Here is a 26965-nt window from a genome sequence, read left to right on the forward strand (position 1 = left end):
CATTCTTGGCCCAGAGTGGCTATTCATTGCCTGAGAGGTGCTTTTATATGTGCCCAGTCTGCCTAGGGTAGGCTGTTTCATACAAAGAGGGTAGAAAACATTGAGTCCTGGGTTTCAGTTCTGCCTTTCTCACCACTTGCTGTGGGACTTCGGACAAGTCACTTTGTCACTCTGAACCTCAGTTTCCTCCTCTGTAAACAGCTGGCCCACCTCTTCTCTGGGTTGATGTGGGATTGTGAGTGGGAAAGGCTCGGTAGACCAGCTTTGTGAGGCTGCAGGGGGAGATGCCCATCCTCTTCTTTGTCTTGGTGTCAGGGCCCAGCTTCCCTGCTTTCTGCTGGCCCCAGCCTGACTCCCACCCCAGGCTGGCCCAGGCCTGGGGGCTGCCCCCATCAAGGAACATGTGTCCCTCCTGGGATGGAGCTTGTGGCCTCAGACAAGACCCAGCAGGTGACCTCAATGCAGACCAGGTGTCAGCACCTCTATTTACAACTCACAGATCCAGCTGCCTCCCCCTTGTCCCCGCAGAGACTGTGTCTTTAAAAGTAGAATATGAATAATCACCAGGAAAAAATACATCTCACAGATCAGATAAAAATAGTCATTTCTACTGTTCCCTTACCACCCCCTGGACATGCCCATAATCAAAGACAGGGATTTGTTAAACCAGAGAAGATCTTTGATGTGATCCCGTGTAACCCAGCCTTTGTTGCCAGTCTATATTTGCCAACTGAAACCAAAGAGGTTAAGTGACTTGCCCGGGTTTGTGCAGGGCGTGTGTGTGTGTGAGAGCTGGGACTGGAGCTCCGACCTCTGATGCTTTACACAGCACCAGATGCCTCCCAGACTGTGACCTCCGCTCAGAACGGGGTGCCTGCAGCCTCCGCCGTGTCTGAAAGGGCCAGGGAGGGTGGATGTGGCCAGATGTTCGGGAAACTCCTGAGTATGGTCATCTGGTGCAAGTCTCCGTTCTCTGGTCCTCATTCTCCCATCTGCAGAATGGTGTTCTTCGATGAGCACATTTTTTCACTTTGGTTGGCAGCAGTTGTACCTCATGAAGAAAAAGCCCAACCCTTTTGTTCATTCAGTCCTCGGCCTTACATGTGAAGGTAGCTCCCTTCTCCTGGGGGAACGAGCCTCCCCTTCTCCAGCAGCTGTTCTCTCTCAGAGGAAGATCATGCAGTCAGTGTTCTGGTGGAGGTGAGAGCATATCGATTTATCTTAAAGATGCATTTGCAGAGTCAGCACACTTTTTACCTAGATTTTGTGTTTGTTCTATAGATTGAATGTGTTCCCCCCAATTCATATGTTGAAACCTAATAAATGTAATGGTATTAGGAGGTGGGGCCTTTGGGAGGTGCTTAGGTCATGAGAGTGGAGCCCTCATGAGCAGGATTGGTGTCCTTATGAAAGAGAACCAGAGAGCTCCCTTGTCCCTTTCACCATGTGAGGACACAGCAAGAAAACTGCCATCTGTGGACCAGGAAGTAGGCCCTCACCAGGCACCGAATCTGCAAGCTCCTTGATCTTGGACTTCCCAGCCTCCAGAACTGTGAGGAATAAATTTCTGTTGTTTATAAGCCACCTGGCCTATGGATTTCTATTACAGCAGTTCAGATGGATTGAGACAGTTTGTCTTCTTGGAGTGGCTTTAGAAGGTGACAGTGGTGGTGGAGGGGGAGCAAAGGTCCACCCCAAGACACTACCTGATGCTACCCCTGCAAACCTGGAGAGGAAGGTTCATGTTGGGGCTTCCCTGAGGCTGCTGTGATCCCAGGAGAAACTAAAGGCTGTGTTCTCTGGGTGGACAGGCAGATGATGGCCTTCAAAGAAGTGGGGAAAGCTAGCTGCTCTCCGTCCCTAAACCAAACTGCTCCTACCACCAGGAGGGGTCATAGTACCCTGCTGGTCATTCATTCTTTAGCATGAACTACTGAATCAGATTGCTCTCCAACCCTGACCAAGAGGAATCTATTGGAGGGCTTCGGCTCATGTTCTGAAAGCTGTGCTGAGATGTTCCACAGCTAAACTAAATTGATTATCTGTCTTTTCCCAATTTGCATTAGAGAACAAAGTTACTACTTAAAATTATCTCAATTTCACGGTTTTCTCCCATTGAATTTCCTTAAGTTCCTGGCACCTGCTACTGCTTGACAGCTAATGAGTGCTCACAAGCAATAAAGTGAAATGTACAAGTTGCCAACAAATATTAATGAGAATTATCAGAATCAGCCATTCTGCTGAATTTCGCAGCACGTTTTTTTATGATGGATGTGCATGTGTGGGCTATGATTTTACAGTGTGGGTGCGTTTTCTGCTAGTAAAATTGTTCCCTGTTCATGGGATGGAGTAGAAGTTTAGTGTTGCATGGAGTGCCCCCAAGAATTCCGTGACTTCCAGTTTCGGCTGTGGAATGAGGATGGAGATGGTGGCAAAGAGAAGATGGGGCCCCCAGAGGGGACGGGATGCCCCAAACTCAGGCTTCATCTCTGATACACCCTTCACCCCATCCAAGGTAGTCACGTCCCGGTGACTCAAGATCTTTCCGGTGTGTCCCCCCCCCCTCCCTCCCCCACTGCTAACAACCTTGTCTTACTGGGATTTCTGTAGCTTCTTCTAACTGCCACCACCACATCCTTCCATTCTGTTCTCCACAGTGCACCAGGGGGATCTTTCAGAAACACAAATCTGGTTGCATTGTCCCTCGCATAAAATCTTTTAGTAGCTTCCTGTGGCCTCCAGAGTTAAATGCCACATTACTTTAGAGTGAGTTGCAAGGGCCCTTGGGATCTTACCCTACTCTTTTCCATCTCCTTTTCCACCTTAGTGCTATACCCACCCCAGAGCGCAGTTCTGTGAATCTGGGCTTTTGCAAATGTGGTTCCCTCTTCCTAGAAAGCTCCGGACTTCACCTCCCTCCCACTACCTGGCAGGCACATGCATATGCACACACGCATACACACACACACACACACACACACATACACTCACACACACAGGAACTCAGGCTGTAGATTCCTACAGATCTCAGCTTAGATTCCACTTCTAGGAAGTGACTTGACTGCCTCTCAACACCTAAGGTTGCCCATCCAATGTGCTCCCATGCCCTCTGGATTCACCCCATGCCAGGACTAGTCACACTGTAATTGTCTTTTTGCTAGTCTCTCTCCCCCACTGGACTGTGAGTCCCTGGAGAATAGGAACTGGCCTGCCATATCCCAGATGCTTCATGTAGGGGATACTCAACAAATACCTGTTGAAAGTGAAAGGAAGGAAGGAAAAAAGAGAGAAGAGGTCAAATTTGTTTTGCCAATGTCACTGTCCAGTCAGCCCCAGCCTGGGCATCTGCAAGAAATTCATGTCAATTCAACAGATATTTCACAAGCACCAGCTACATCCCAGGTCTGTGCTGGGAGCTGGAGAAGGCAGAAGTGGGTAGGACAAGGGCTCTGCTCTGGAGAGAGTTGAGACAAGCCTACAGCTGGGGCAAAACAGATGGTGTCCACCCTGTGAAGGACACACACAAAGAGCCCTGGGAACTTGCAGCTGGAGGAAGGGGACCCGACTGGGTCAGGGCAGGGAAGGTAGGGATTGCGGGGACAGGGGCTCCTCCTGGGGCTCATTCTCTACTGGCTTCATTAGTCTTCAAGGGTGATGGGGCTTCCTCACCACGGAGAATCCAGGTCAGGCATCACTCCCTCGGATGGGGTCATTCGCGCCTGCCTCTATACTGCCCGATGCACAGCTCTGTTTGGGAATATACTTCTGTTGATCAAGATGCTGCCCAGTGTAGGGCTAGGGGCACAGCCTTGGAGCTGACTGCCTGGGTTCTGATCCCAGCTCTGTGCCCGTGAGCAGAGTGGCTGTGATGGTGGGTAAGTTACTCAACGTGTCGGTGCCTCAGTTTCCTCATCTGTATAGTAGGGACGATAATAATCCATCCTTCATAGAATCATTGCCAGTCTTAAATGAGTTAATGCAGGTTGAAAACTCAGAACCGTGTCTGACACAGGATACAGATTATATACATCTTTGCCACTAGCATTATTAATTAACCTGTGCACCTGTGAATCTATTGTTCTAGTTTATGAGCTTTTTTTTCATTGTCATAAGAACACTTAGCATGTTTAACAAAATTTTAAGTGTGCGATACAGTACCGTTCACTATAGGCGTGATGTTATCGAATAGATCTCTAGGACTTATTCACCTGGTTTAACTGAAACCTTATACAGCAACTCCCCACTTCTGCCATCCCCCACCCCCTGGCAACCACCATCGTGCTCTCTGTTTCTGAGTTTGACTATTTTAGTACCGCATGTAAGTGGAATCGTACAGTATCTGTCCATCTGTGACTGGCTTCTTTCACTTAGCATAATGTCCTCCACATTTATCCATGTTGTTGCATATGGCAGGATTTCCTTTCTTTTTAGGGCTGAATAATATTTCATTGTATGTATATACCACATCTTCTTTATCCATTCACCTATCCATGGGCATTTAGGTTGTTTCCACATCTTGGCTATTGTGAATAATGCTGCAGTGAACATGGGAGTGAGATCCTGATTGCAATTTCTTTTGGATAAATACCCTGAAGTGGGATCGCTGGATCATATGGTGGTTCTATTTTTATATTTTTTGATGAACTGCCACACTGATTCCATAGTGGCTGTGCCATTTCACACCCCAGCACCAGTGCACGAGGGTTCCAATTTCTCTACTTATGAGCTCCTTGACATCAAAGCCTGGTTCCGGTTCCACCTGTGGCTCCTTCAACACCTGGCATAGGAATTGCACAGAATGTGTTTTGGAAAAAGTGGAATAATAATAATAGTAATTCAGCGCTTGAACTGGGTGAGCCAGGACTGAATGAACACAGTTTTTTTCCTAGAGGGACTCAAAGCTATTCTGAGTGCGTCCAAATGGAATCAACCTATGAATGAACCATCCTATCTGTGGGATGTTTCCAGTGAAGAAAACTACAGCATCTCCCTTCTTCTTAGCCTTCAAGAGTTGCTGTCTGCAGCCTGGGAGCAGCCCTGAGGGCCTGCACAGAGGTGGTGTTGCAAGTACACCAGGTTTAGCGAGCTGCTCTGGGAATGGAATTCCCTGGCTGCTCTGGAGACTTTCCAGTATCTGGGCCATAGACGAGGTCCTGGGAGGATGTTTGAGGGTGGACAGGGGCAGCATAGGAAGATCCAAGATGGCTTGGAAGGGACACTTGGCTGAAACCAGGGCCAGAGTCGAGGCTGGACCTCTGGCATGATGGGTGTGGCTGGCCCCCAGCCAGCCTCCAAAGTCTGAGTCCCGTGTGACTGGGAATAAATTGTTTCCACCCTTAGCTTCTACTCTGAGGGAGGCTTGGGAATAGATATGGAGGTACTCTGTATGTGGCAGGTGCCCCCAGCCTGGGCAACTTAAGGCAAGAAACAACTTGGCCTTGTGGAAAGGACTTGGGGGCTGGGAGTCACACTGTCCTGGGTTCAGATCCTGGTTCTGCCACTTAACTTCCCCAGTGTGGTGTGGACGTGAGTTGTCCCACCTGGAGCTGCCATGAGTTGAGATGAAGCTCAGGAAGGAGTCTGTGTGTTCCTCTTCGGAGCCTGGTCACTGTGGCTTTTGCCCCAGAAAGATGGATGTCTCGGGAAGCCCAAGGCTTTCAGAAGAGCTAAGCCTTCCTGGTGGGGGCTTGGCCACAGGCCTCCTGAGCAGTATGGGCCAGCAAGGCCTGTCTTTTGGTCAGGAACAACTGCTCTGGGGCAGTCTCCCTCCCATGACAGGGATACACCCATTTGGGAGATGGAAACATTGAGGCACAGGAAGGAAAAATGACTTGCTTAGGCTGCCTCAACTTTTTTTAGATAGGCAAGTTTTTCCCACGAATGAAAGAATAACTGTTCGCTCAAGGTAAGGTGAAAAGTGGAGACGAAAGGTCTTCTTGCTCCACCTTCCCCCTCACATCTTACTTCCAACTTAGAAAAAACCTAGGTCATCAATGGAGGCTCACTGTTGTTCTCCGCCTCTGTGCTTTTGTACTTTTGTCTTGTTTCAGTTTGCTTTCTGCCTATAATGCTATTTCCCGTATTAAACAATGAAGTCTGTTTAGCCAAATCCTCCCCATTCTTCAAAGCTCAAATGAAACCCTCCTCTTTTTCCTCCTCCTCCAGGAAGTCCTCTGGGGTGCCTGGTTGCCCTCGTGCAGGCTACTCTCCACAGCTGCTGCAGCACACTCTGATCCCTCTGTTGGCAGCTGTCTGGCTTTGGTCTCTCACCGTACCAAGGGTGTGTTTCTTATCAGTTCCACTTGGCTATGGGCTCTTTCCACCCACCCAAACTTCGGGTAGGCCCTAGTCCCATCAAGGCTAGTTTCAGCACAGCCAAGAGGGAGTGTTGGAGCAGGGAGCAGGCTCATGCCAGGCCACACGCACCATGTTTCTGTTTCGAGGTGACAGCGAAACAAGCCTTCTTCTCCATCAGCTGTCGTGCCTGGCAGACCCTCTGCAGGATACTAAGCCTGCGAGCTGGGGCAGGCCAGCCATTCTGATGCCAGCAGGGGCCAATCTCTATCACTTACAAAGACAAATACCAGTGTCCTTGAAGGTTCACTAATAACAACTGAAAGAATTTGGGGCATTTACCATGCTAAGCACTTTACATGTGTTATTTTAATTTTTGCAAGAATTACTTGAGGTAGATGCCCTGTTAGTCCCATTTTTCAGATGAGGAAGCCAAGGTTCAGAAAGATTCCATGCCACAGCAAGCAAGGAGTGCAGATGCACAACCAGGCTGTCTGGCCCCCAAGCCCATATGCTCATCTCCGTTGCCCACAAACATCACGTTGGCCCGGGAACTTGGACTCCTTGGTGTAAAGGTCCTGGCTCTCCCTCTGGTTGCCATCTGTGGGACATTCAATGCACCAGGCCTCAGTTCCTCCCTCCTTAAAATGGACCAAATGCTGCTGAAGGGCCCTGCCAACTGTCATATGCTGAGAAGCTGATTCTGAATTCTCTGATGTTAAGATGCAATCATTTTCATTCTGCAATTGCCAAATTCTGACCATAAAGTCTAGGATCCTGGAGTCCTGTGATCCCCATATCCTCCAATCTTCACTAGAATGTGGGCTCCATGAGGACATAAACTTCTGTCCATATATGCCCTGCTAGATGCCAGGGCCCAGCCCAGCCAGCACATGACATGTAGGCCATCAGTCAATATCTGTTGGCCAAATGACTGACCCACTCCCAGTTCTGCTTCCCCCCTCACAGTCAGTAGTCCGTGCCCACACCCTGGCTGGAGTCCACATCCTGAAACGTGGCCATTTGCCTGTTCAGTGGTGGACAAGCCCTCAACCAGCAGGCAACAAACTTGCCCTCTGGCCCTGCTTGGCCACTAATCAGAAACGTGACTCCGGGCAAATCACTTAACCTCTCTAAGCCTCTCTTTTCCCCAGCACACTAAGATGAGGGGTCAGAGAAACATACCAAGCTCTTTCCTGCCTCATGACCTGTGCATGTACCATTCTCTCTGCCTGAAATACTCTTCCCCACTTTTTGTTGAGTGTTGTCTGTTTCTCCTATTCGAATTTAAGCTCCAAGAGGGGTTTTGTTTATCTGATTCAGTGCCTAGAACACTGTCTGACACCTAGTTGGTGCTCAGTAATATTTGTTGAAGGAGGGAGAAAAGATAGAGACTAAGATTTATGGGGTTGCCCCGGCCCTGAGACCTCTGCCCAAGTTCTGGTTCCCAGAATGCTAAGCCACTTGGCGTCAGCTCTCTGCCCACGGGCTAACTCAGCCTGAACTCCTAGGAGGCCCGGGTTGAAAACAAACCCATTTTCCATGACGTGCTGCTTGAAGTCTGGTGTCTGTTGCTGGCACTCACCCAGCTGGGGAAGAAGGAGCATCCTGCATTTGAGGATCGGGGAAAGGAACGAGGAATTCGGTGTCCGACCCAGATTGGCTTCCTGAAACTGCTTTGTTCACATTTCCCCATCCTGCCCCAGCCCTTCTCAGATCCCCACAGGTCTTCACGGCCCATGGGAGAATGCAGATTGAGCCTGGGATTCATGGCTTTCCTTGATCTAACCCTGCCCACATCTCCAATCCGCTTTCTCCCAACTCTCCTACAGGAGGCTTCAGCTGCAGTGGGTCCTGGAGCTACTTTCCCCAGTGCACTAGACCAGTGCCCTCGTCAAACTTTAATTGTACCATACCATCTGCCCAGAAGGCTCACCACTGCTCCTCCTCCAGGAAGCCCTCCCCAACCACGCCCACCCATGAGACTTCTTTGTCTGGGCCTCTCCAGCTCTCCTGGACTTGCCTGCTTCTAGAGGATGCTTGGCAATCAATATGTAGCTATTCTCTACATGGTGGGTGACCCCAGCCTATGGGAAGCCCTGTAGGCAGGGATGGGAGAGAGCTTGTCCCCTCTGTCCATCCTGGCTTGATCAAATGAGGTAATGGGCATGGGTACACCCTGTAAACTGTAAAGCCCTGTCCCACCTTAGCCCAGGCCCTTTTATCTCTGGCCTTAACTCTTGCACCAGCATCCCTGCCTCTGGTTCACCTGACCCATCTAGCTTCCCTGCTGAGCTAGACACGGGGTCCTTCTGAAACACAGATCTGATCATTTCCCTTCTCTAGCGAGCCCTCGTTGCCAGTAGTAGGTTCCAGCCTAGTGAGCTTGTCCCCTGCTCTCAGACCCTCCTTGTGCTTTCCCTTCTCCCTGCCTTTGTTCAAGTCATCCCTCTTCCTGGAATGTCTTTCCTTCTCCCTCTCCTCCTTATTCTGCTAGACCATCCCCTTCCTTCAGAATCCCCTGACCCCTCCAGGCACATCCAGCCACCCTGGGGGCCTCCCTGGCCATCTCTCTGTGATGGCACCTCCCCAACTGTACCTCATTCCTCATTTATTCCCACAGGCGCCTCCATGGTCGTCGGGGTTGGCTTGAATAGAGAAGCGCTAAAGTAAAGTTTTCTCCTGGTGGGAGGCGCGATCCATTGAAGATATTCTGTGTGCTAGGCCCTGTGCTTTATAAACTCCAGTTTACTGAGGCCCAACCACTGTCCTAAAAAAGATCATTGTCTTTTTACCTATGGTAGGATTGAGGCCCAGAGATGCTAAGGGCCTTGCTTGAGGTCACACAGCAGTATGTGGCACAGGAACCCTGGTCAGGCCGATTTCACAGCTTCCCTCCAAATTGCCTGACCATGACAAAGGTAAAAATAACAGATCTCTTTCTAGACGTGACTGTTGTTGAACTGCCCTGAGGATTTTGTTTGTTCATCTTTTTGCTGTCTAGCTCTTCCATGTCTCCCATGGGTGCTTCCATCTCAGCCCTGATGAGCAGCTGGCTGATGTGCAAGGCGTCACAGTCCCCATCCACCTTCCTGTCCTTGGTCAGGCCTGCTGTGGGTCCCCTCCAGGTCACCTGGGCCCAGGCTCCAGACCAAGGTTAGACCTCGTGCTTCTCTCCAGGGCTCCTCAGAGAGCCGGGGCCACCCCATGCCCATGTCTGCCCAAGCCTGACATCCAGCCCTGACATCCAGGCTGCAGATCAATAAATCTGTCTCCTGCTCTCCTCTCCCGACCATCTGTTTTGCCTGGTGGTCCCCAGGGAGTCTGCCAGGCTGGCTGCAAGCTCCCAGGTTGGAGAGAAGAAGCTAGCGTGGGGCCATCTGTTTGAGAGGTGCCTCCGGCTGGGGTTCCACAGCTGAGGGAAGCTACCCAGGCAATGGGGAGCTGCCAGGAGGGGCCAGCAATTAGGGAATGAGAACCATCTTTATCTTTAGGCTCGGGGCCGGGAAGTGCCAGCTCTCACAGGTACACCTGTGAGATCCCAGGCTGGCTACATCTTGGACATGTCACTGGGGCAGCTGGTGCCAGAGGGAGCAGGGAAAACAGTCTGAACGTCGCCACCTCCCTCCTCCCCACACCCCCCTTTTAAAACACATACACACACCCTTAAAACTGGGTTGCCAGTGACAACCTGGCATATCATCTTCTTTTTATATTATTCTTAGCCCCTCTGTTGCCATAGCAACCGAACAATGCTTTTAAATATAGCAGTTAATTTTTTCATCTCCAGAAACAAAGTTCTGGCGCTGTCCAGAAGGCCAACAACTAGTTTCTCTCCTTGGGGTAGAGTCCTCCAGACTCATCTCACCAGATGTCAGCCCCAGAGTATGAGCTGGGGCTGGGTATCCTCAGGCTGACAGGGGCCCACCTTCTGTGTTCCCTCACCTGATTACACTCCAGAGTCAAGGTGTAGCAGACAGAACCGAGGTTCTTTCTATATCCCCTCAACCCGTGAAACCCTCACTTTTCTTCTCTGAGCCTCAGTTTCTTTATCTGGGTAATGGGGATGATGGTATCTGCTTCACAGATTTCAATGGGACTTAAAAGGAGCTAAAGGAGGTGAAAGTGGCACCCGGGAGACAGTAAATACATCTGTGCTTTTTTTCCTTTCTCCTTCCCCTCCCCCATCCCTTTTCTTCCCTTTGCTTTTTCTGTCCTTACCTCCCTCTCTCTTTTGCATTTTTCTCAACCCCTCCTCCCCACTGCTTTGAATTATTGATGTTAAATTCCCAGCCAGTAACATCAGAGGGTTAAAATCCATAACCAGCCTTCCTCTGGCCTCCCCTCAGATCGACCCTCCCTCCATGGGCTGGTGAGATCATCAGAGTCATTAATCATACATCATGGCTTGAGAACCCAGGGCCCTGTGGTCCAGCCACTGAGCAACCCTGGGCAGGAGGCAGCCCGGACCGGATGTCTTCCGGAAGGGCTGGGCTGGCTCTGAAGCCTTGGACAGAGTAGACACCATTAGTGGGAGCTTATCTGGGAAGGAGGAGCTGACCACCTGTGGAGGGGCTTACATCAGAGAGCGCTCCCTAGCCCAGTGATTACAGGTGTTATTTCCAGGTCCGCACCTCTCCCCAGACCCTCCCCCCAGGCTTGCTCACCACCCACTCATCTCTCTGCATTCCAGAGCTCAGCATGGCAGGTCTTCAAACAACAAGCAGCAACATTTCTAATGCTCAGTAACAGTCAAAACATGGCAGGAAAAAAAAAACCAAACAGGTCATGAAGAACCTAGGGGTAAGACGAGAATAAAGACACAGACCTACTAGAGAATGGACTTGAGGATACAGGGAGGGGGAAGGGTAAGCTGGGACAAAGTGAGAGAGTGGCATGGACATATATACACTACCAAACGTAAAATAGATAGCTAGTGGGAAGCAGCTGCGTAGCACAAGGAGATCAGCTCGGTGGTTTGTGACCACCTAGAGGGATGGGATAGGGAGGGTGGGAGGGAGACGCAAGAGGGAAGAGATATGGGAACATATGTATATGTATAACTGATTCACTTTGTTATAAAGCAGAAACAACACACCACTGTAAAGCAATTATACTCCAATAAAGATGTTAAAAAAAAAAAAAAAAACATGGCAGGGACTGCCCAGCAGGTAGTGAGTTCCCCATCATTGGAGACTTCAACTAGAGAAGGAAGCCTGTGGGCAGGATGTTGTGGAAAGGCTTGTAGTACCAGGTTACAAGTGGAATAAACTCTGGTCTCAACCTATAATTCTATAATGCAAACAATAATATTAAAATCACCATATAATTTTGCAGAACCTTGGGCACTGATTATTATCCTCATTTACAAAAAAAAAAAAATTGCCCAGGGTCAGTAGGCTGGTAAGGAATCTGACTCTGAATCCACTGTTCTACCTGCCCCATGATTCTTCAAGTTCAGCTTTCCTGGCTGGAAGCTGCATGGTGGCGGGTGTTTATGGAGCAGAGCCGAGTGTGACTTTAAGCTGAGTCCACAGCCGGTGGCCTGGAGACATGCAGGAGCCAGCAGCTGCGCCGGGTGCTGGAGATCTTTTTCAGGGACCAACAACATACACAGGAAGAGAACGCGAGTGCTCTGAGGGCTGTGGGAGCCTTGAGGAGGGAGGGATGCCTCTGGGATGCGGGCCAGGCGCAGGGCGGGAGGGACCCGATGCAGGAAGGGAAGGTGGGCTCCCTCTCCAGCCCACTGTGGGCCATGGACTCTTGTGGACACTTCACACCTCACTTTATTTAATCCCCCCCACGGCTCCATGCTCTGCTGAATTTGTCAAGGTCACACAACTCAGAAGTGGAGGGACCACGTGTGTCTGACACCAAGGCACCACTGACATCGGTGGGAGGTGGCAGGGGGAGGGACAAGCCTGCTGAGTCTGGATGGCCCAGGGTCTGGCTGTCAGTCTTCATTGCCTGAGGCTGGTGTGGGTGACCCGTGAGCCAGGAAGTGGTGGCTGAGGGAGCCGAGCCCGCACCCGCCAGAGCCCCTTGGTGCTTTCCCCAACCCCCAGGGAGGACGGAGCAGGGACAGTGGCTGGAGGCACAGAGGGGCTGCCGTGCTGTACGGGGGACCACCTCTGGCCTGGGAGACGAGAGACCTGGGGCAGTTCCTGAGTCTGTTGTTGGTTCTCTGTGACCCCTGAGGCAGGTCATCTCTGCGCCTTGGTTCCCCTCTTCACTCAGAAGGCAGAGCATTCATTGCCCCGCCTATTTCACATGCTCAAGTTAATTTTTCATTATTGGCATCCACCTGCTTATCTCTACCTAAAACATCCACCAGCGGCAGGTGCCCACTGTCCCCTTATCATGCAGTAGTTTTCTCTGTAGTACATGCCCTGACATTCTATCATACCCCTCTTCTTTTATCTGTGACTCCCTTTCTCTGCCATGAGACTGTAAACCACATGAGAGCTGGGACTGGACACTATTCAGGGCTGTGCCTCCAGCACCTAAGCAGTGCCTGGTACAGATGAGCCCTGAGCACATAGTGAATGAGAGAATGAATGAATGCACGGCCACGTGATTAGGGTGGTGTGCCTCCTTCCTGCTTCCGCGGCCCCATCCGTGTCTCCTCCTGGCAGTTGTCACAAGGCACTGGGATTGCACGTGTGCCTTCTGTCTCCCGTACGCTGTCAGGTCCCTGAGGCTGAACGCAGAACCAAGCCTCAAAGAGGTATTGTGATGAACCTTTGTGGAAGCAGTGAATCTAAGCCCTCTCCCCGCTGGACCTCAGCTTCCCCATTTGTCAACTGTGAGCGTGTTTACCCCAGAAGCTTCTTAAGTGCCCCCTCTCAGTGACATTCTGGGATTTGTCACCTGTTGGCTGGCGTTTCTGCACCTGCCCCTGGGTGTGTTTGCCACCCCAGTGCTTGTCCTGACCCCTCCAGGGTTGGTCACTGGCCAGAGTCTGACTTCCCCTTGATGAGCAATTAAAACCCCAGAATAGCCCATTGTTCAGAAACAGGTGCCTGGACCCTGTATTTATCGCCAGCGTGCATATGCCCAGTGTGCTCGGGGCCCTGCCAGCCACATGGTGGGCATCGTTGGGACTGTTCAGGCTTCTGAGCACCGAGAGGCCATCCCTGGCATCGGAGACAGCCGATGCCAAGGGGAGCAGGGGCCCCTGAGAGCCAGGCACTTGTTGAAAGCGTTTCAGGTTCCCCAGGAAGGCCTCACAAAAGATCGGTATCATTAACCCCATTTCACAGCAGGGGGTCGGATGCTGAAAGAGGCACCATTCCCCTGGACGTGCCTCAAGCTCGCAGAACTTTAAGGGACAGGACTGGGGTCTGAACACAGGACCGGTGAGCTTTTTCACCGTGCCACTCAGCTTCCCCTGGATGCTGGGTGCCATCAGCACCCTGAAGCTATAGCCCAGCGACTGCTGGTGAGTGGGGGTGAGAGATTGGACCAGCTCATGGATGTGCTTATAGGGTCTGCGTTTGCAAGTAACCAGGTTTGATTTTTGGCCTCTTCTTGCCCCCCACTCCATGCCCTCAGCATGTTCTTTCGGGTCCTGTCAAGTCTCACATCCTCTCTGAAGGACATGAGAGCGGCCTAAAGTGCTAGGGAGAGAGAGGCTAGGGACTTGAGATCAACCATGCCCATGGGGGTGGGGCAGGCACTCAAGGGCAGCCCAGAAGGTGGCAGTAGGAGAATCCAGTCCAGGCCCACAGCAGAGCAGAGCCCAGAGAAACGGCCAACGCGGGCTGGCAGGGGGACACCCGGGCACTGCCACTTACCAGCCAAGTGACCTTTGGTAAGCTGGCCTTCAGCTCCCTTATCTATAAAATGGGAGTAATGATAGTAATGACGTAACCCTCTTTGGGGATTTGATAAAGTAATCCCATGAGCACCTGGCAGAGAGCACGTGCTTCGTAAGCCACTGTTGGCCACCGTCGTGTCACCACCCTCCTGCACGGTGCCAGCACTGGGCTTGTGGGTCTGCAGCTGGGCGCTGGGCCAAGGCTGAGGAATAAGGTGGGTGTCGGGCCTTGGGAACAAGACCGTGACAGTTTCCAGGAAAAGGGCACAGTATCAGGGCAGGGAAGTCTGAGCTGGGGGTTCTTTAGATGATTATAATGATGGGTTCAAGAACCAGAGGTGGGACTAAACTTGCAGGGGACCCAGCTGTTGGAGGAAGAGCGATGTCGGGGAGGAGGGTCAGACTCTCACTCCGACTAAGGCTAATGGCTAAGGTTAAAGCCATTCCGTGTGGTTCTGAAGAGTTAAATTACCATTTCACATGTGCTTGTCTTTTTGAAGCAGAACCATGGCATGTCCAAGCTGGCAGTGATATTGACCACCCAGGGTCACACAGCAGGTTAAGAGCACAGCCCTGTTCTCTGTGCTTCTGTCTCCCCTTTGGTCACTTTAGATGATGGTTTAGGATCTTTCCAGCCCTGAAAATGGCCCCTAAAGACTGTTCCTGTGGTTTGTTCAGTGCTAGGAAGGGGTGGTGGGGACTGTGAAGAGGCAAGGCATGCAGACCAGGATACATCGGGAGGCTGATCCCTTGGCTGGCGCGCAAAGAACAGGATGGGGGGAGGAGAACGGTCCAGCTGCTTTCTGTGTGGACTTGAACAGGGCTGTCTCTCTGAGGCACGGGGGTTGCTTGCACGCTATCAGACACAGCTTGGTATAAGCTGGAAATCTCTCTGGGGCTCTCCAGGCTCCTGATGGAAGTTGCTTCCTGAACTAAGCCTCTGTTAGTCCCTGACTTCTCTGATCCTCTTTAGGTACCATCCCTCCAACGTGCCTGTCCAACACCTGAGCCAAAGCAGGCAGGAGTGCCCAAGGGATTGGCAGGGCCTAGAATTTTCCTGGTTGCCCTGAACTCTGCATCTGACATTCCTGTGGGTGGGGGCAGTGAAGGAGGAGTATTTACTGAGCTGCAGTCTCTCTTAAACTCTGCTATGTTGGTGACTCTACCTAACTGGGTTTGTTTCTTTCTGCCTCTACTTCCCTGTCTCAAACTCCAATTCCCTGCAAGGGTCAGAGCCCCACATGAACTCCAGACCCTGAGACCCTGACTAACTATTACCATTTCACCCAAACCCCACTTGGGGCTGGATCTTATTCCCTATACCCTCAAGCTTCTGGCTGGGTTCTTGCCCCCAACAAAGAAGACGGCCAGGAAATGGCACTGCCATTCGTCTAGCTTCAGAGATTGGCACTGCCAGAGACTACCTGTGTCCACCCATGAGTGGCCCTGCTTGGACCCATCCACCCTCTGGATACTCCCTTCTCCAGGCTCCTTGATGCTACAATCCCAGCCTGCTGGTGGGTACACGTTCCCAGGTCTGAAGCTCTAGCTGGGTACAGGTATGCTTTGGGCTGCAAGTAACAGAAACCCAACTACAAGTGGCCTAAACAGTAGGGGTTTATTAACTCCAGAAACCTGGAGGTGGGGGCAGTTTCAGAGCTGAATAACCCTGTGGCCCAATGATGTCAGGGATCCATCACTTTCCAGCTTTCCCTCCTCTGCCCGCCTTCCCACCGAGTCGGCATTCTTTCACTCTAAGTCATAAGATGACACTGGGGTGCCATTTGCAGACATGATGGTAGGCGGTGGAGAAGAGGACCATCTTTTCCAAAATCTCTCTCTTGTCCCAGAAACACTGAGAAATACTTCTTTTAGCTATAAAATGGGAGTAATAGGTCCCATTAGCCAGAATTGAGTCACATGCCCATGCCTGAACCACTCACTAGAAAGTGAAATGAAACTACCCTTACAGGATTGGACTAATCATGGTTTCCCCCCTGGGCCTGGGGAAGGGCTGATCCCAATAAAGGCAGGCCTCTCTATTCCATTTGAACTTTTCCTGTTTGCATTTGGTGCCAGAGCACCTGGTCACAGTCCTTTGTGGCCAAGGAAGCCATTTTGACTTCTTCCTCTCTGCACCCAGTAGGTGTAGAGTGTAAGTAACAGAAACTGACTTTAGACAACTAAAGTGAAAAAGGATCAAGTTGGAAGGATAATGAATGGAAGGAGAATCTCATAGAATTGTTAGGAAGGTTGGAGAAACAGGCTCAAAAGAGGATCCAAGGCCCCTTTAGGGAGCAGAAAACGGGAACTTATTGCTGGCAGTCCTGTCATGGCTGCAGAGATGGAAGATTCAGGGGCATGGAAGGAGCATCAGATATACTTAGCTCAGTCTCATGCCATCCCTCTGGCGGCTGCAGGAAAGCAGGGAGCCTTGCTCTACTGTCCACCAAGAGTGGGAGAACTAATTCCACCAAAATGAAATCAGGGTGCTATTTGCAGAAGTAGGGAGTGAGGGGGTAGGCACTGAGTGGCCAAAACCCAGCAAATGCCCACGGTAACCCATGATGCCTGACCTACCCGAAGACAAAGCAGAGATGGCGGGCTACATGTCCCTCGCATGGGGATAAAATGTGACCTTAACTTCACGGGGATGGCCACTCAGAGCAGGAGACACATGAGCACCCTGTCAGGCCCCCAGAAAGGCAGCCCCCCTCTGACATCACCCTGACAAGCAGAGGACTCCATCAAGTCCTTCTAAAGGCAACCTGGGCCACTCACCCGGGGGGTGGCTACTCCTGGCTCCGCCCAGCTGCTCTAGAAATTCTTCTGTTCACCAATGATAGGAAACTGGTGACAGCCTCAGAACATTCCCGAGTCTTTCCTCAAGACTGCATGAATCCGAGGCCAATGACCAGGCTTACCATCCTCCAGATAGGGCAGGTTTCAGGCTTGCCCAGATCTACTGCAGCAGATAGCAAACCATTATGGAGCACCTTCTCTGGGGCAGGTAAGGGCTAAGCACTTGGTAGGCAGTATTTCATTTTATCCTCCCAACCATCCTATCGTACGGCTACCATTTTCCTTTTCTACAGATGAGGAAACTGAGGCTTGGAAAGAGTCATTGATTTTCCCATGGACAAGTAAGAAGCAGAGCAGGATTCAAATCCGATCCAGAGCCCCCTCTTAATCACTTCACCGTACTGTCTCCCACACCCCACTGCTGTCGATATCTTGTTCTTCCTGCTTCGAAGAGAAATGGGACTGTGACCTTAGTTCACACATTTGTCCTCTAGGCTTATCCACTCACCAAAGACCCTCCTCACCTTGGGCATCAGCCTGCCACCTGTTACAGCCTCGGATGGCTCCAGAACGCCATCCCAGGATGCTAAGTCCTTTCTTACCCCACCCAAAAGGCCCTTCATGAAAGCACAGTCACAAGTTGTACTTTTTTTTTTTTTTTTTTTTTTTGTGGTATGCGGGCCTCTCACTGTTGTGGCCTCTCCCATTGCGGAGCGCAGGCTCCGGACGCGCAGGCTCAGCGGCCATGGCTCACGGGCCCAGCCGCTCTGCGGCATGTGGGATCTTCCCGGACCGGGGCACGAACCCGTGTCCCCTGCATCGGCAGGCGGATTCTCAACCACTGCGCCACCAGGGAAGCCCACAAGTTGTACTTTTTAATGTCCACAATGAAACTTTGTCTTTGCCCTCGTAGTTGTGTCTTCCAAGGACATGGCTCTGCCTTCTGTTGGCACAGAGCATCCTTTCTGCTGCCCTTGCCAGTGCCCTCAACCTGGCAAAGGACCAGGAGCTCTACAGGTCCCCAGAGGGCTGGTCTAATGGAGCCATTTGCCAGCTGGGCTCCAGGATCCCCCAGAGGTGCCACAGAACCCCTTCAGGAGCAGCCTTGGAGGGGGTTGTGGGGTAACATGAAACATAACCCACTCAGCTTCTACCAGGGCACCCCATCTTTATCTGTTTTCCACACTGGTCTTCAATGTAAGTTTTATTTTCTAAGAAAAAATCTCTGCAGAAAACTTATGGGTTCATTGGATACATTGATGTTTTTTCCCACAAGATTCCACAAGGTTTTCCTTGAACTAAACTCCTGCATCACCCTGGTCACTAGAATTTTCTTATGGAATCATAACTTATCATTTTCTCTTTGACCTCATTTGATGGCCAGTACTTCAGGAATAGCCATATATGCAGGAAATACCTCAGCACACTAGTAAAAAATAGAGAAAGTTGTCCACTGTGTTTCTTGGGACCTTTGAAATAAAGACCATGGTAACCAAGTCGTCTCAGAAATCTGGGACAGGGGCTTCCCTGGTGGTGCAGTGGTTAAGAATCCCCCTGCCAATGCAGAGGATACGGGTTCGAGCCCTGGTCTGGGAAGATCCCACGTGCCGCGGAGCAACTAAGCCCGCGCACCACAACTACTGAGCCCACATGCCACAACTAATGAAGCCTACGCGTCTAGAGCCCGTGCTCCAAAACAAGGAGAAGCCTCTGCAATGAGAAGCCCGTGCACTGCAACAAAGAGTAGCCTGCAATTGCCGCAACTAGAGAAAGCCCGCGCGCAGCAACGAAGACCCAACACAGTCAAAAATAAAATAAAATAAAATTAATTAATTAAAAACAAATCTGGGACAGGAGGGTTTGATTTTCCTAGTTTACTGGCTCCTTCCTACTACTGCCAATAGAACCCATCTTGTTTTGTTCCTTACCTTGGCTACTAGAAGGCCCAGAGCTGAGATATTCAACTATGCATCTCTCTTTTTAAAATGTGATTTTTCCATTATATAGTACTTGTGTATTTCCTAAGAATTAGAAAAAAAGATAAGTAAAAGGAAGCCAAAACCAAAAATTACTTACTGTGTGTCTACTCCCCAAAAAACTGTTAATATTTTCATCTATTTCTCTGGGTTTTTTTGTGTACAGTTTTCATGTGGTTTTTTATGTAGGGTTTTTTCTTTTTACATAGGTGAAATCATCCTGTATATAAACTTTATAGCTTGCTTTTCTCAACCTGATATCTAAAGATTATCACATTCTTTTTAAATTGAAGTATAGTTAATTTACAAGGGTGTGTTACTTTCAAGTATATAGCAAAGTGATTCAGTTATGCATACATATATATATATATTTATATATATATATATATATATATATATCCTTTTTCAGATTCGTTTCCATTATAGGTTATTAAAAGATACAGAGTATAGTTCTCTGTGCTACACAGAAGGTCCTCGTTGTTTCCCTATTTTATATATAGTAGTGTGTATATGTTAATAAGAATTTATCCTAATTTATCTTTCCCCCCACCCCTCACTGTCCCCTTTGGTAACCATAAATTTACTTTCTATGTCTGTGAGTCTATTTCTGTTTTGAAAATAAGTTCATTTGTATCGTTGTTTCAGTTTCCACATATAAGTGATATCATATGATATTTGTCTTTGCCTGACTTACTTCATTTAATATGATAATCTCTAGGTCCATCCATGTTGCTGCAAATGGCATTATTTCATTCTTTTTTTATGGCTGAGTAATATCACATTTTTAAAGGATGCAGAGTATTTCATCAGGTAGATCAAAGGTCAGCAAGCTTGTTATGTAAAGGGCCAGATAGTAAATAATTTAGGCTTTTCAGGCCATACTGTTTCTGTCCTTACTGCTCCACTCTGCCTCTGTAGTAGGAAAGCAGCCATAGACAATATGTAAATGAGTGGGTGAGGTTGTGTCTCAATAAAACTTTATTTACAAAAACAAGCTGCCAGTGAGATTTGGCCTGCAGGCTGTAGTTGCCATCCCCTGATATAGATGGAGTCTAGTTTTCATAGACCCGTTATCCATTTCCATATGTTAGCACTTAGGTTTGCCTTCAGTTCTTAGAATTTTTGTCCCTTAGACTATATTCCTGGAAATTGAGATGACTGTGCCCCAAAGTATGGATATTAGTGAGGCAAAGCTCTTGGTTCATGCTGTGAATTGTTTTCCAAAAGCGTTCTCCCAAATTCCGCTACCAGCAGTGATGTGGGTGCACCCATTTCCTCAAACCCTGTGTGCACTGGGCATTGTCCTTCAAGACATTTACCTCCAGCCTCCCGTGCTCCCTTATGTCTGGACTTTGCTTTTGTCTGATGTTTCATGCCTTGGTCTGCACTTTTATTCTTTAATCTTCCTCACTTTCTTTTTGGAAGTAGGTAAGATTTAAGCAAGCAGGGGTCAAGTTCAGGGGTTGGGGGAGCCAGGGAAGCACAGAGTCCTGAAGGTCCAGTGAGGGTGGCACTGGCCAGCAGGGCTGACAGCTGTCCTTCTCTGCTGGGTGAGGGACCCACTCTGGTGGGTGGACACTGACTAGAACTTCCAGAGCCTGCATCACTGTGGGTCAGGTGGGAGAGTGGAGATGAGACTGCCATGGGGAGAAAGGAGCAACGTGGCAGGAAGGGACAAAGTGGATTTGGGGCTCAGACGATGCAGGCTTCCATCAGGCTCTGTGTGTGAGCTTGAGCAAGTTATTTTACCTCTTGAATTTGCCCATTTTTTCATCTGTAAAGGGGATAACACAGTCAACTGCACAGGACTGTCCTGAGGATTCAACAAGAGCCTTAATACCAGACCCTTGCACAGTGCCTGGCACAGAGAAAAGACTTAATGTGTCTTTGTTAAGTTGAATTGGCTTGAATGCTAGGGTCTTAGGAATGACGGGAAACAGATCATATGAATATTTTTTAAAAGAGAAAGAGTTTGGATCCGGTGCACAGTACAGGGTGGGCCTTCAGAAAACAATTGATGACGAATGAATGGATGGAACTGTGAAGTCAAACAGCTCCCGCTTTGTCACCTGTTGGTTATACGATCTTGGACAGAGCACCTCCCTCCTTACAGTGCTTCAGCATCCTTCTCTGGAAAATGGGTTTACTGAAGGCTATTTACCTAGTGCTCCCAGATGAGGAAACAATCATGGGTGGCTGAGTAGTTTGTTCAGGGTCTCCCAGCTGGTCCACAGAGAGCTCAGGGTGCCCACCTGCCGGCTTGCTATTAGCATTACACGAAGCCAGGATTGTAAAGTTTCTGGCTCAATAAATGTTCATTCTTTCCCTTAAGCAAGCTGGTCTGCCAGCATGGGGGTCTTGGCCAGGGAAACTGAGCACAGGGGGAGTCTGCAGCCGCCTCAGGGACTGGAACTGCCCCAGAGGCTGCTGCACGGTGGCTTTGGGTTGCTGGCACTGGCGCCTGGGAGGAGCGCTCCAGGTGGATTCTCTGGAAATCCCCTCTCCCAGGGGACCATTTCCCAAGAGCTGTCTCGCCTCCACGTATTCCAGTGTGTGCTGTGGCCAAATAGAGAATTTGCCTTTTCTCAGCAGACTTTTGGCTGAGAGTGCAGCCTAGGCTTTTCTAACAAGCCATAGGCCTCATAGAGGGATGCAAAGCCCATGTGAGGGAGCATGTGGTAGGAGCAGCACTTAGCACAGGACAAGCTGGACCATGGGACGAGCTCCATCACGGTCAGCTGCTGTTGACCTTGCTATCACCACTGCTATGGACCTGGGCTGGGTATAGGAGGCTATACCTCCTCCATATGACATCTGATCAACCCAACTTCCCTTCAAGGAAGGTGTGAGTATCCCCATTTTACAGATAAGGAAACTGAGGCAGGTATGGGGAGGTAAGTACACAACTAGTAGTAACAGAGTGACAGTGTAAGGCCTTGAATTTAACTATCTGACTCTAGAGCCCATATTCTTAACCTTTAGTCATATTTACTGCTCTTCATTGGACATAAAACCTCTCAGTGAAGCAGAAAGGGCTTTTAGTCCTGAAATGACCAATGTCCTTCCTTCTGGATTTGTCTGACCCAGGAACTAGGGGACCCTAGATTCTTTGAGACCAGAACTCCAGCTACTCTTTTGACTGACTCATTCATACTGGAGGCACAGTTATTGACCTCTTTCCAGGGAGTATTTCATCAACCATCCAACAAATGTTTTTTAGGGATCTTCCCTGTGCCAGGCCTTGTTCATGGTGCAGGGACTGCATCACAAGTAATAATAATTACAACTAACCCTTACCATGTGCCAGGTACTGTTCTAGACACTGCACATAGATTAGCTCATTTAATCCTAGCAATCCCACAGATAGCTGGTATTAGCCTTTAGTTATAGATGAAGAAATCAAGGCACAGAGAGGTTAAGTAATCTGCCCAATGTTCCACAGCTAATGAGGATCGGAGTCAGGATTTGAACCCAGGTAGTCTGGGGTCAGCATCCATACATTTAATTGCCCCTGCACTGTTGTGGCTCACATAGTCCCTGAGTCACAGAACTTCTAGTCTTTCCTTTCTAACAGGCATGTTCAAATAGGACCAAACTAGCTTAATTCAGTTTTGTTTGCTAAGAAGCAAACTGGGCAGTGAGAATGAATCATCCCAGATTTGTAAAGTGCTTGACATCATGGGGACAGTGGGAAAGAGTCAAGGTCATGAATGGGACCCTGGTCTATTTTCCACCATGGCCTTGACTGCCATGTGCCCTTTGTCAAGTCTCCTCACCTCTCAGCCTCCGTTTCTTTGTTTGCAAAATGGATTGTCAGTACCTGTTCTAACTGCCTCCAGGCATTTTTATGAAGACCAACTGGTGTGGCAGATGGAAAGAAGATTTTAAATAGAAAAAAAACAGGCACTGGGCAAGCATTTGTTATTGAACCAAAGTGAAATTTTGGTCAGCTTGATGAATGAATGAATGAATGAATGGTCCTAGCAGGCCTGCAGATTGGCTCCCTGGGTAACAAATGGCTCTCTTCGGGAGGTCTGTTGGAAGTTTTCAGAGTCTCATCAGGGCTCTCTCCTTGGCCATGTCCTATGCTCCTGTCCCTTGGGTTATTTTGCATCTGGTCTTGTGTGAGGCTCCAAGACTGTTTTGGCAAACATTAATTAATGTCTGTTGGGAGAAAGGCCTTGTGCTAGACTCTGTGGGGAGACTGAGATTAATTTTGAATGGTCTCTGTTCTCAGGGGCTCGGAGGAGAAGTAATAATAATAATAATGATAATAACGATGACCAGCATTTACCACATCCCAGATATTGTGTTGAGTTTTTATATGCATTATTTCATTTAATCATTGCAACAATTCCATGAGTTACTAAAACTTTTGTCCCATTTTACCTGAGGAACCAGATTTAGACAGGTTAAGTAACTTACCCAATTTCACACAACTCTGAAATTATGGAGCTGGGCATGAATTTGAGAAAGAATATGTGCATACAAATAACTCTATTATAAGGTGGAAACTACAGTGTATCCTACTAGAGGGGCAAGGACAGGCCTCTTGGCGTTCAGAAAGAGAAGGGAAGCAGGATGATGGTGGTGATGACAATGGTGATGCTGATGGTCTGTTGATGGCAATGATGAGGGTATTCATGATGGTGGCGGTGGTGATGGTGGTGGTGATAATGGCAATGATGGTGATGAGGAGGATGGCGATGATGACGATAATCCTCTAGTGCCCATTTGTTGAGCTTTTCCTTCACGCTAGGCCCTGACCTGGGTGCTTCCTACTATCTCATTACATCCTCATAATCAATTTCCAACGTCAAGGTCATCATCTCTATTTTACCCATGAGGACTCTGAGCTAGAGACAGGCTGAGTGGCCTGCCAAGGGCACGCATCCAGTCTGCGCTGGGCTGGAGCTTAAGCACGCTTCACGGCAGAGCCACGGCTCTTTCCCATACCAGGGTCCCTAACCCGTGGGCCATGGGGCCGGGCATCCCAGAGATGCTCCATAAATACCTACTGAGCAAATATTGAATGAATGGATCCCCAAGGGGTCAAAGCCTTAAACCCAGAAGACAGAAATAACATGTCTCAAGTGAGTAAGTGTAACCGTTATTTAAATAGATGTAGTGGTGCTGTGATCACTAAAATACAAGTTAATTGTAAAGCATTACGTTCATGTAGCTTTTGTATTGTTCTTAATTTTTTTTTCAATGAAAAGATACTAAGTGTACAGTTAGGAGGAGTTTTGAGAAATATTTTCACACAAAAAGGGGTCCTCGTGCTAAAAATCGTGGGAAGCGTCCTGCGGTCCTGCATGTCGTGTGAAGTGCTTTGCCCAGTGTTGGGCACAGAGGTCACTCAGAGGAGAGAGGAAACCCACCAGGCTGGGGATTGGGAGCTGTGGCATTTGTCCTGGGTCTACAAGTGAATTACGACACCAGAGCTGTCCCTTTCCATGGCTGTCTCTATAAGACCTAACACCAGCATCTAAGAGATTTCCCAAGTGGCTATGGAATGCTGGCATGAATGAATGGATAACGGAAGAAAAAGATGAGTGAATTATGACGAATGGTGCTCAGGGAGCCTGTGAGGGGATGTTTTCCCCAAGGAGTGCTTGAAAGTGAGAGATTTTCAACCAGAGAGCAGAAATAGAACACAGCGGGTTCAGCAGGGGCTGTTGACTCCAGACTTCCAGCTCTGTGAGTGGGTGGTTAGGCTACGGTGGCATCCCCAGGGGTGTCTGATCTTGACCCTGTGATGACCCTGTTGGAGAAGGGGTGGTGGCTGGAGCTTGGCTGTGAGGCTACTCTCAGCAAGGCTGTACTCCCTATTGGGGGATACATTTTTCAAACTCAAGTGCAAGTTGACAGATGGCAGCGGTATAATATTCTCACATTCTCTACTTCCCACAGGCCTCCTTCCAACACAGCCCTGCGAGCTCTTAAAAACCTCTGTCATATCTCGACCATGAGACCACGGTTGGCTCTTGGCAGGTAAGCCCCCCATTGCTCCATCACACCTCGGGGCATGGAGCAGTTTCAGCACAGCCCTAAGGCCATGGGCACGATTGTGGCCAAGAGGTAGGTGGGGCTGACTCCAGTCTTGGCAGGAGAATGGAGCTTCACACTCTACCAGGACTTCAGGACAAAGCTGCCCAATGTCCAGAGTCCTGCGGCTGCCATTTCTACCAATGGCAGTATATGGCTCTAGGAACGTGTCCTGGGACAGAAGCCAGGGAACTGTTTCTGACACCGTATCAGCCTTTACTGCTCAGGAGACTCTCAGGCAAGAACCTGCCTTTCTGGGTTTCTGTTTCCCTATGTGAAAGTGAGGGAATAGGACTCAGTGAACTAGACTCAGTGAGCCAGCTCTTCTAGCCTCCGGCCAAGGCCATGGGCTGGGAGGAGGGACGGTGGGAACAGCAGCGGTCTGCCACTTTCCTAGGGCTCGTCTCCTGTTTGATCGCTCCATGGACCTCCATGGAGAGCCTGGTCTGGGCTTTGCGTGTGCCGCGCGTATGCATGTATGCATTTGGGCCCAGGACCTGTGTCCCTTCCAGCAAACTGTGCTTGAAGTCGAACTCAAGCATGGACAGTCACCAGCCCTGCACCCGCCCTGTCATGGCTGGACAGCACACCACGGTCACTGTAGGCTGTGGTGCCCAGATGGGACGGGCAAAGGCTGCCCACATGCTGAGAGCATGGGCAGTCCTGCAGCCGAGTGTGGGTGTGAAGATCAAGCTGGGTGACGGGCAACACAGGGTGGGAGGCTAGGTTACCGTAACGGTGAGACCTTCATTCGTGTGGGAGTGAGTGCAGGGCCAAAGCTCATGGGCAGATCTTCAGGGCAGGCTGGGAGAGCTGCCCAGGAGATGAGACCAGGAGGGCACCGAGGCCTAGAGAGGAATAAAGCACATCATTGCCCTGAAAAAGCTTCCCATCCGAAGGAGGCGATGATGTGCAAATAGCCACAGTACAGGAAACCTGTGAAGGCAGGAGGGGTCCATTCTGTCTGGGTTTGGCTGTGGGGTGGAAGAAAGGAAGAAGGGCATTCTAGGCTAAGGAGACAGCGTGTATAAAAGGGGAGTGGCTGGGGTGTAGGCCCAGAGGAGGAGTGAGGAGAAGTGAGGCTGAGAGAAGTGGGTGGGCCTTTGAATGCCAGGCCAAGGAGCTCGGGGTGGGCCCTTTATGATCAAGGAAGGAAAGGAGATGGTCAGCTCCGTGGTGCCAAGAGAGGCCTCTGGGACCCGGGGAGAGGCTGAGAGCAAAGAGGAGGGGCTCACGTCAGAACCTACTGAACATCGGGAGGCCCAGGGCAGGACGCCCCTCACTGAAGGGTCTGTACCCGACCGGGGCGCTTCAGGTCTCCCGATGAAGAGCAGCCACAGGGGTGCTGGGGTCCCCGTCCTGTGCCGGGGGCCTGTCCAGCGGAGGGCTGCTGGCCTGGCCATTAGAACCCCTCTTCCTGACCCACGCAGCTCCCCTCCTCCCCAGCCCCTGAAGAACGGTGGGCCACCTCCCCCAGGTCAGCAGTCATGTAAGGATGCAGTGTTGTCACCGAGGCCCTTCTCAGCCTTCTCCTGTCCTCTCCACTACACAACGAGGAAGCTCCCCCGCTAGAGTCGTTTTCTGTGTGGTGGGTAACACCCCGCAATCGCGTAGTTTTACAGTTTCCTCTCTTGGCAGAACTTAGAACGCCTTCACATCTGTTGTGTCTCCTGGGACAGAAGAAAGAGTAGGCTCTGGGACCCGAGAGCGCTGGACTCCGGGCCTGCCCTGTCACTCCCCTGGGGACCAGTGTAACCGCCTGTGCCTCAGGTCTTCATCTCCTAAATACCCACCTCCTCGGGTGACTCCACAATCAGATGCCAGAGCCCCTGTGAAAGGCCAGCTCGGTGCCCGTCACATGGGGAACTTATATTCTGTGCTGCTCTACCAGCTCGTGTCCCAGTGATGGAGCAGGTGACCTGGAAAGGCCTGTGGGTTTTTTTGGTTCAAGGGTGGCATGAACAGTTGGCACCTTTGCCTTAACAGGCAGGCAGGCCCATGGACTTAATCTTCCTTTGAAAAGTTC

General features: G+C 50.0%; 1 protein-coding gene across 6 annotated transcripts in view; it reads left to right on the plus strand.

Annotated features, from left to right (window-relative positions):
* The window catches only part of HIVEP3 (HIVEP zinc finger 3), a 503326-nt gene that overhangs the window by 310973 nt on the left and 165388 nt on the right, over positions 1-26965 (plus strand). For all 6 annotated transcript variants that reach the window (XM_067010057.1, XM_067010052.1, XM_067010063.1 and 3 more), the window contains exon 3: positions 24805-24885. The gene's annotated coding sequence lies outside the window, so the exon portion shown is untranslated. The remainder of the gene's footprint in view (positions 1-24804; positions 24886-26965) is intronic.

Source organism: Kogia breviceps, chromosome 1 (assembly GCF_026419965.1).
Source record: "Kogia breviceps isolate mKogBre1 chromosome 1, mKogBre1 haplotype 1, whole genome shotgun sequence".
Taxonomy (NCBI): domain Eukaryota; kingdom Metazoa; phylum Chordata; class Mammalia; order Artiodactyla; family Physeteridae; genus Kogia; species Kogia breviceps.